This window comes from Homalodisca vitripennis, chromosome 4, assembly GCF_021130785.1.
Source record: "Homalodisca vitripennis isolate AUS2020 chromosome 4, UT_GWSS_2.1, whole genome shotgun sequence".
Lineage (NCBI taxonomy): Eukaryota > Metazoa > Arthropoda > Insecta > Hemiptera > Cicadellidae > Homalodisca > Homalodisca vitripennis.
Genome location: NC_060210.1, coordinates 167,327,505 through 167,337,327, shown reverse-complemented (window position 1 = coordinate 167,337,327; position 9,823 = coordinate 167,327,505).

Genomic DNA, 9,823 nt, shown 5'->3' with positions numbered 1-9,823 from the left:
TTACCACCATTGGTAAAAACAAAACATTGTTATCAAGGCACACCCACTGAGAAAATTAGGCAGGTTATTAGTGAACACTGTATAGAACACTGGGCCTAAAACGTATCCTTGAAGAATCTTTCTAGAATTAGGATTTTTAGAACTACAATCCAGAATAAGATTTTCTACTATTTCCTCACTTGATTGGGAGTTGAAAAGATTTATGATAAATTGTATTCCCCATGTATACAATCTCAACCAGCTGATTCTATTTCTGTTTCTAAGTAAGTTGAAAACCATCACTCCTCGGTACTATGAACTCCTAATCTTTAACATCGCCTGGCGTAGCAATAAATCGTGTTCTAGACTGTCAAACATTTTATCAAATACAAAAAAACATGGTGTGGTCATGTTTCCTTCCTGAGCTGTTTATTCAACAATGACTACTTTTTTTGTAGGGTAATAAACCCTTTATTTCAGATTTGTCTAAACACTTTTGGAAAGATTTATTGATTTTTTTTAAGCTACCACAGAATTGTTAATAATGAACTGCATCAGCTGACAAACCTGTAACAATTTTAGTATGATAATCTTGTGTTGGAAAAGAAACAAGTGATGTGTGTTTCTACACACAGTGAGTTTTTCATCTTTGTGTTGAATGACCAGTATATGAATATACCAGGACATACCAGTATATGAACATACCAGGACATACCAGTATATGAAGAGTCTTGAAGGTTTTACTTAAGGGAATGGCGAATCTCTTATCAAAGGATACATTATATAAAATTTTCTTTCAGGCAAATTGAAAATTCTGTAACAAATATTCAAAGTTACATTTCTTATATTTAGTTCTTCAGGATACTAAAGTGTTCAGAAATAGAATAATTTTTACAACTGTGTTTCTTCCATGTAAATATTTTAAATAATGGTTAAATAATGATAATAGTAAATAATAAGAAAATTTACTGCCAATGTATGGTTATTTTGTAGAAGAAACCACAAAAAACTAACTTAATGTTATTTTTCATACAACTGCCAATTATTGAGGTTCATTATACAACAAAAATTGAAAAAGTTAATCGAACTAAGGTTTTGGATTTAATATTAGATGAGAGCTGGTCAAATAAATAAATCATCCAAAAGAAAAACCTTCTGGTCTACAAATGTAAAAATAATTTCAATATATATTAATTAGAAAACATTAAAATGGTTTATTACTTACTCTTATATTCACACCCATAATTCTTTTTGTGTAGTTTTATATAGAGCAATGAGTAATACAAATTTGCAAAATATTGTTAGTCAGGGGTCAGTAATACAAGTATTTTCACTTTTGTATTTACATATACATATAGTATACATTTCTCTTTTGTAGCTTATGTTTCATGTTGTAGCATACGTATCACTGTTCCTTGTCAAACATAAAGGTGTTGGGAGTAAACATACTGGCGTATTTAGTGAAAGGCATACAATGGTGATCATTGAGCTGCAGTTCCCACTACTGCTCCACACGCTGGCAGGAAATACATCCACATCCACTTAGGTAGCGGGATTTGATGGGTTTCCCGTCAAGTGTAGTAGATCATGTGAGGTCAATTGTTCTACTCCACTATCAGTAATGACAAATTCATGTCAACTTCTGATAGATGGAGCAAGTTGTCAGGTTTCAAGAAATAATTGGGTTTTTTAATTATTAGTTTATTCCGCCAATTTTTCTTGTCATTCAAATTGGCAGGCTCCTTCCTTACAATCTATGATTATATTATTACTTCAGTTTAATAATGAAATAAATGAATCAAAAACAATAAAATTCTTCTAATACACTATCAATGATATTCTGGAACATCCCAACTGCTTTGCACTGTTTATTGTATTAACATTCTCAAATACCATTACTACTTTGAATAAAAGTGTTGTATTCTTAAAAGGATTAAAGAACATTTGTCCTACTTTTTGTCTATTTTAATTTAGATCTAGTGAAACCTGCTACAGAAAATAAATAGGAAAGGGTTAGAGTTGTTAGTAAGAGCTGAATATGCCATAACTAGTATAGATAAGAACTACGAGTATATTGTGAACCAATGTCAGTTTTTTTAAATAATTTTATTGCATCAACCAAATTGATGGTGTACTCTCAATGGCAGCTATCCTGACTAACTTGGAGGCAGATACTTTTTATCCTACTGTAACAACCATCTTCTTCAAATGTATCGTTTGTACAGTCAAACTTATATTTCTTAGCAGATCTTTAGCTAAGAATGGCTGCAGTGAAACGAGTTTTTCTTTGAGAACAATTTAAAACTTTTAAACACTTTCACACCCATATCTTTGGTCATATGTCTAATTAGATATATGTTGATGTATAATTTGAAAGATATGTTTAATAAGGCAACCTGACACTTATTTTGTTTCTTCTAAAACGTGTACTTTTTTTAATTGTACACAGTAAAGATAAAAAATGTTTGACATTTTTCTGAATAACCCAAAAAGTACGTAGATTTGTGTTGATTATATATTTAAAACCAAATAACTCTCATTAGCATATGACCGAAAGTAAAGAGTGTGAAAATATTTAAAGTTTAACATTATTCTTATGGGGCTAAAATCAGGGTGGCCTCATGTACAGCCGGCTCTTAATGGTGTATTCTCAATGCACCATTAAATCTGTCAAGCCAGATCCTGGCAAAATCAGAGGAAAATACCTTTTTAAATCATAAATACAGTGCCTCCAAAAAAGAATTTCAAGATTTTGAATGGCCGTTACTTAAAAAACGATTTAAGATAACTAGACAATTTTAAAATCAAATTGAAGTTGAAATAACTAAATTTTGTGTTCCGTATAGCATGTGAGGAAACATTATCTTGTAATGCTCAAAACAGCTGTGCTATTGCAACTGACACGCCTGGTGCCAGTTGTGGGTGCAATGTTTACGGTACCACAACAGAAGACACAGTTTTATTGATTGTTACTGTGCAGCATCGTTTTCGAGTTACGTTTCGAGACCAAAATTAACCAGCAAAAGTAATTCGTCACTGGTTTAACCAGTTTCGTGACACAGGAAGTGTGTTGAAAGGACATTCAACTAGCTGGCAAAAACAAGTGATGAGTTAGAAATAGAATAAATCCGACAATCTTGCATCAGAAGCCCAAAAAATGAATTGTCCAACAAAGTCTTCAGTTAAACATGCCCAAATCGACAATCCACACACAATGTTATTCTTAAAATATGGGGACTTCATACCTACAAAATTCAGTTAAGACGTCAGATTAAACATACTGATTGTACTAAGCGTGCAGACTTTGCCAGTTTTATTCTCAATGAGATTGATGACAATCCCAATTGTATCAACCCTTTCCGGACGAAATACGGGCACTGCCCGGTGTGCTATAGTTCCACTAGCAGACGAAGGCACTGCACGCCTGGCGTACTGTGTCTTATTTCACTGACGTATGAGATGAATTCAGTGGGTTCTACTGACTCTACCTTATGATGCTACTTCTCAGGAATAGTTTGAACTATTTGAAACATTATTGCAGCTCTGTTTTCGTAGTACATTTACTGGTTTGTTGATGAGCAACAAAAATTCCATCTAATTGAATTGTCTACCGATGTAAAAAAAACTAGTTGAACCACTGTGAATCGGGTTCTTTGTACTTTCATTGTTGTTTTCATCATTTTAAGTTTGTGTGATTTTTTAAAATATGAGGGCAAAGTGCAATTAAATAACATAATCAATTTTAGGCCTCATTTTCACATGAAAATGCGTAACTTTTATTAATTAGGATTGGGATGCTAAGCTATAGTGTTTAAACAATGTATGTATTATTCATTTAATACTATTTATTTTTCTGATGACTGTACATCAGTCTTACTATTAGTAAGTACAAGTGGATTACAAATTAATGACATTAGTGATATACTAGATGATGATTTAACATTCAGTGATGAAAACACTGATTTCCTTCCTCCACCTGATCTACTCCTAAATATCCTTAACAATTTTAATTTGTATGAATTTTATTTTTTACAGTTTATTGGAGTAGAAATAATATTACAAAACAAAAGAAATGTTGGAATATACATATTCTATAAAACAAATATAATTTGATGCACCTACAGCTTTAAAATAAACATTAAACCTGGAAGGGTTAGAAGAGTGCTGTCCACAGAAAAAGCTATATTTCACACAAGTGGTATTGACAATAGACAATATTCTTTATTAACAACATCATCAAGACATGTTACAGAGTCAAACAGTTTTTAAAAATGAATTGTATTATTAAACAAGAGGTCTTTTTAAAAATTCATCATTCCATGAGAAGAACTCATCGAGCGTGTAGTATGCGTGGTCTTGCAGCCAACACCGTAAGGTTCTCTTTATAGCTCTTGGGTTGTCTTTCAGATGATCTGGTAGCTTGTTGAACAGTTTTCATTCCAGCATATGATGGTTTTTTTCCCGTATAAATGCTGTTCTATGGACTGGTAGAGTGTAATCCCCTGCTTGTCTAGTGTAGTGGCCGTTGGAGATCTCTTTGTTTTAGAGGATTCTTAGTTATGCAGTAAAGTATGGTTTCTATGATGTAAATGGATGTTACTGTCAATATTTTCCAGTTTTTGAAGATGTTTCTGCAGCTCTCTCTAGGTCCTATTCCAGCCATTAACCTTATTGCTTTTTTCTGCATCACCAGAACTCTGTGGAGATTGCCAGCTGAAGAAGCACCCCAGACTGCTATTCCATAACGCAGGTGGCTTTCGAATAACCCATGATATGCTGTTCTCGTGGCTTCATGAGTACTAGTTGTCTTGGTTCTCTTTAATGCAAACAATGCTGAGTTAAGCTTTAGGCAGAGGCTGTCTATATGGTTTTTTCCAGCGCATGTTCTCGTCAAGTATTATGCCAAGATGTTCAACTTCATCAGCTGCTTGTATATTTGGTAGTTCAGTTACAAGGGCCTTTTTACTGCCTAGAGTCATTTGTTTTGTTTTTTTCTCATTGAGAACGAGGTCGTTTCTCATTGTATATTCTTGAGCCATGTTGAAAGCTATGTATGTGTTAATTTTCCAGTTGTTCAGTATTTCTATTTGCTGCAAGCAGAAACTGTGTCGTCTGCGTCCATGATCATTTGACAATATTCTCTCAAGTGTTCTGGAAAGTCATTTATAAATAAAATAAACAAAACTGGTCCAAGGACCGAGCCTTGTGGAACTCCTCTTCTCACTGGTAGGGGGTGAGATTGTAGTGATTGTGTGAGTCCCTTGGTTGTTCCCTTTAGTTCCACTATTTGCTTTCGTCCTTTGTGATAGCTTTCAAACCAACTGAGTGCTGTTGTCCAATACCAACATTTTGAAGTTTAGTCAATATGAGTTCATGTCCAAGGCAATCAAAGGCTTTACTGAGATCAAGGTATAAGCTGGTGATAGTGTTGCTGATCTCCATATTGTCAATTATATGTTCAGCTAGGTCAATAATTGCAGTTGTGGTAGATTTTCCAGAGATGAATCCAATGCTGCTTGTCAGTTAGTATTTGGTTCTCTCTTAGATACTTTAGGAGTCTAATAAGAGTTACTTTTTCAATAAGTTTTGAGATTGATGGGAGAAGAGAGATAGGTCTGTAATTGGCAATGTTTTGAGGGTCACCTTGTTTAAATTTCTGATAGATTTTAGCAATTTTTAATTTTGATGGGAAGATGCCTTTTTGAATGGACAAATTTGTGATTTTTACAAGGGGTGTTATTAGTTCATCAGCACAAACATTTAAGGATCTTTGTTGATATTTCATCTACTCCAGAAGAAGATGAACTCCTTAGAGACCTTACAATTTTGTACATTTCATCAGCTGTGGTTGGTTCCAAAGTTGTTAGAGTTTCTCTTAGAACTGCTTCGACATGTTGAGTGGCTGGGACTGAATCATTGTTTATGTAATTTATTGTAAGCGTTTCTTCAGCTATGTTTGCAAAATATAAGTATTCCGTAGTTTAGTTAATGATTAGTGTTTTGTATAGTTTTTTGTATTAAGTGCATGTCTTTAGTGTTAGTGAAGTTGACAAACAACATGTAGGTTGTGATTCCTGACTTAGGCGTGCCACAAACTCTTTAGTAAGATTTGTTTATTTTAACCTAGTTTGTAATTATGTATTAGGTTAGTTCTTTACCTGAAGAAGAGATCAGATTGCAGATCTCGAAACGTAGTGTTACTGTTTTTCTTGTTTCACTGAACGATGGCAAATGTCCGGAAAAATCCTGTTTCCTTCACTCTGGATGTTATATCCCCTTAGCAGTTCGTTGGAATGCACTGCGTTCTCTTGATGTCTCATCAAATTATCAATGTTTACATCCCCCATAACAAGTTTTTTAGCACTCAGCGGTAGTTTGTCCAGAGCTTCAGACAGGACTTTAAGTACATTGTCAAAATTTGATCCTGGTGGTCGGTACACTCCAAGTAAGTATAAGCATTTTTTCTTGGTCATTCTTATTTTAATAGCTGATACTTCACAAGTCATCTCAATACTGTATTGTTCTAACCCTACGCTTTCGGTTTTATAGGAAACTTGGTTATGTTTATATATGGCGACTCCTCCTTTAATGTGTTCACTTCTGCCATAAGCACTGATTAGTTTGTAGTCAGCTATTATGGCTTGATCTATTGTGCCCTTTTTTTAGACCATGTTCTGTCAGTATTATAAAATCTGGATTTATATTGTGCAGCAGGTGTTCTAGCCGCTCAATTTTGCTTGCCATTCTATCCATATTTTGGTGGAAGAAAAGTAGTTGTCCTGATTTTGCTTTGAGTTTTGTTATGGATGGTGATTTTATTGAGCTTACATGGTCTAAAAAAGGGTTGGACCGATGTATTTCTGTCTCAGCTGTTATGTGGTGTTGGTCTAGTTCAGTAGGGGGAGTCACTGATGTTGCTTGTGAAGTAGCAGAGGCCATGTCATGGGTACGGTTGCAGTGTGATTGGTTTGTTTCAGGAAATTTTGATCGATTCTTTTAAAAAAAATCTATGTTTTTTCATGAAGAATTTCCTCAATACTTTCGTTGTCTGGACGAATTATTGCGGTCATTGGTGGTTTCTTTTCTAATGTTAGCGGGTGTTAGGTTTGGACTTGGTTAGAGAGGTATTGTTACCCGCAGCATATTTTGCAGCCTGTAAAGAGATGCTAAAATAGTTGGTTTTGTTCCTAACTGATGATGTTGTGTATAGTTTTCTTCAGTTTTTGTCTACAGGTTTGGCTGGTTCCTGGGGTTGATGTTTTGTTGTTTTCTGTCATGCTTTTTGTCACAGAAGTATTCAGTTTTTGTCTACAGGTTTGGCTGGTTCCTGGGGTTGATGGTCTGATAATTTTAGTCACAGTATTTGTTACAGATGTATTCAGTTTTTGTCTACAGGTTTGGCTGATTCCTGGGGTAGTGTTTGAGTCTCTATCTGCTGTCAGGCTCTGAAAATCTGAGTGGTTGTATATTTTACAATTGATTTGTCCATCACTAACTTTGTCATCATTGGCTGAGCAGTTTTGTGATATTGAGTTACTATGACAGTTAGGATACGAAGTGGTATATTGCAGTTGTGCTTGTATAGTCTTCAGCTTGGTCTTGCCGTCTCTTTATGTGAACTAGTTCTACAAAGATTAGGCTTTTAGGACTTATATCGGGTGTCTCAGTGTTGCTAGTTTGGGTTTCCATATCTTTGAGAGTTTTAGGTTCCCGATCCTGGCTAGTCCGATTTGTTTTGAACTGAGTGAGGGATTTGACTTCATTTAGAAGTTTGCAGATGGTATCTTCCTTTTCTTTATTTTGTTCTTCAAATAATTTAGTGAGGTCCATCCGGATTTCTTTTTATTTTTCTAATTGGTTTTCAATACAAGTTAAATTTTCTACTAGTTTGTTGTATTTGTTTAGTAATTTTTTCCCTGTCATTTTCTAGCTCTTCAATCTGTGATTGGTAGTTTATTTCAGAGTAGGTTTTTAATTCTTCAAAGTCCTGTGTTAGTTTTGTGTTTTTAAGTGTCATATCAAGTAAGTCCTGCTTTAATTTTTGGTTTTTCCGTTAGTAGGGCATTACCAACTTCAGCAGCTAATGAGAGAAAAAGTTTCCAAATCCATTTCTTCTAAGTTGTGAACGTTAAGTAATTTCTCTTGTATTACTCCTATAGCAGAGTTGTTCAGTTGGTCATTAACTGTATCCAAAGTAAGATCTGTAGTTGAAATTTTCAGTTTACATTTATTGCATTTCCAGTTCTCTATTTCAAATTTAGAAAGCTTTGAGAGACTTTTTTTTCTGGCCAATCCAAGCATTTTGAATGGTACCACTGGTTACAAACACCAGTACACAAAATTCCTTTGTGCTTGACTCCTACTGTGCACATTCCACAAGGATATTTTAGTCATTTTTTTTAATAAAAATACTGGATTCTTAATTGAAAATTGGTGTAGTAGGAAAACAGTTTTAAAGACTTGTCTGATTATCTGTCAATTTTTTTAAATATTGATTGTTAAAATAGATACTGGAATACAGTTTTAATAACTTTGTCTGACTATGACTAATTTTGGCAGTCTAAAAGTGGTCATGCTGTAGTGTGTTATGAGAAATAATCCTTAAGTTGTAAAAGAGGCTACTTCTGTTGTCAATGAGATTGTACAGTCAGCTGTGTGTACAGTATGTACGACAAGGTCAGGGCTGTTGTGTCAGCAGGTGTCAGATCACTCACGCTCAGCAGTGACACACTTTGTCCAGCAGTCTGTCGGCATCCACACTTGTTGTTTGTGTCGGAGGAAGTGATGAGTTGGAGTTGATGAGTATGTTGCTGGCACTGCGTCACTGCCAAATGTGTCATATTTTTTTATATCTAAGTAATTATTTGCATTGAAAAATTTGTCTTAATTAATTCTGCTTAAAACAGCTTTGTCTGAAGTTTATAATAGTTTGAATAGTACTTTTTCTTTAGTGTAGTTGCTTTTTATTAGAATTATGCTTAAATCTGTTGGAAAGAAACTTCCCTGGCTTGTATTGGAAATTGTGTTTTTCTGGTGAGTAAAAATGTTGTTTTTCCTAATGGAACAAACTTACAGTTGTTAGTTGTAGTGTTGTGAGACACTGTGGTGATTTTTTGTTGGATTAATCACTACTAAATACTGCACTTAAATAAGAGGTTACTTTCACTAAATGTTACTTGTCGGCCATCTTGGATAGGTTTTAATTACAATCACAATTGTCAGATATGTGGGTTCACCACAGCTTAACATTGTACAGGAACATGTGTACAAACATGAGCATTAAATTGAGCTCACATTGAAAGGCATTAAGGTATGAAAACAAATTTGTTCTTTTCTCTTCAATTTGACATTTAAATCTTTTTGTTATCTTGAATAGGTTTTAAGTAACAGCTGTTTAAAATCCCAGCATTATTTTCGGAGACCCTGTATTAATGTTAATTATTCCTGATAATCTATGATGTGGATAAATACAGGGAAATAATTAGACAAGTTCCATTTTTTGCTCTGTAAAATTTATTAAGATTGCTTTATTAACAATTAAGTATTGGCTTATTATAAATACTTTAAAATAAGTGCAAACATGATTGTTTCATTGGTTGGTATCAAAATATCTGTATTTCTGATCAATTCGGAGATTTTAGTTATAAAAACTCACACCAAACAGCCCATCCATCCTAGTATTGAAGGTTAAAGCTCATACTGATGGAACAGTGTTTGGAGAAAATATGATATTATTTACTGAATTCTCCTCCTTCCACCAACAATCAATATTTGTAAACATAACAATGTTTACACCATTATTAACAAAAATCACAACATTCTGTTTTAACAATCATTTGTACAC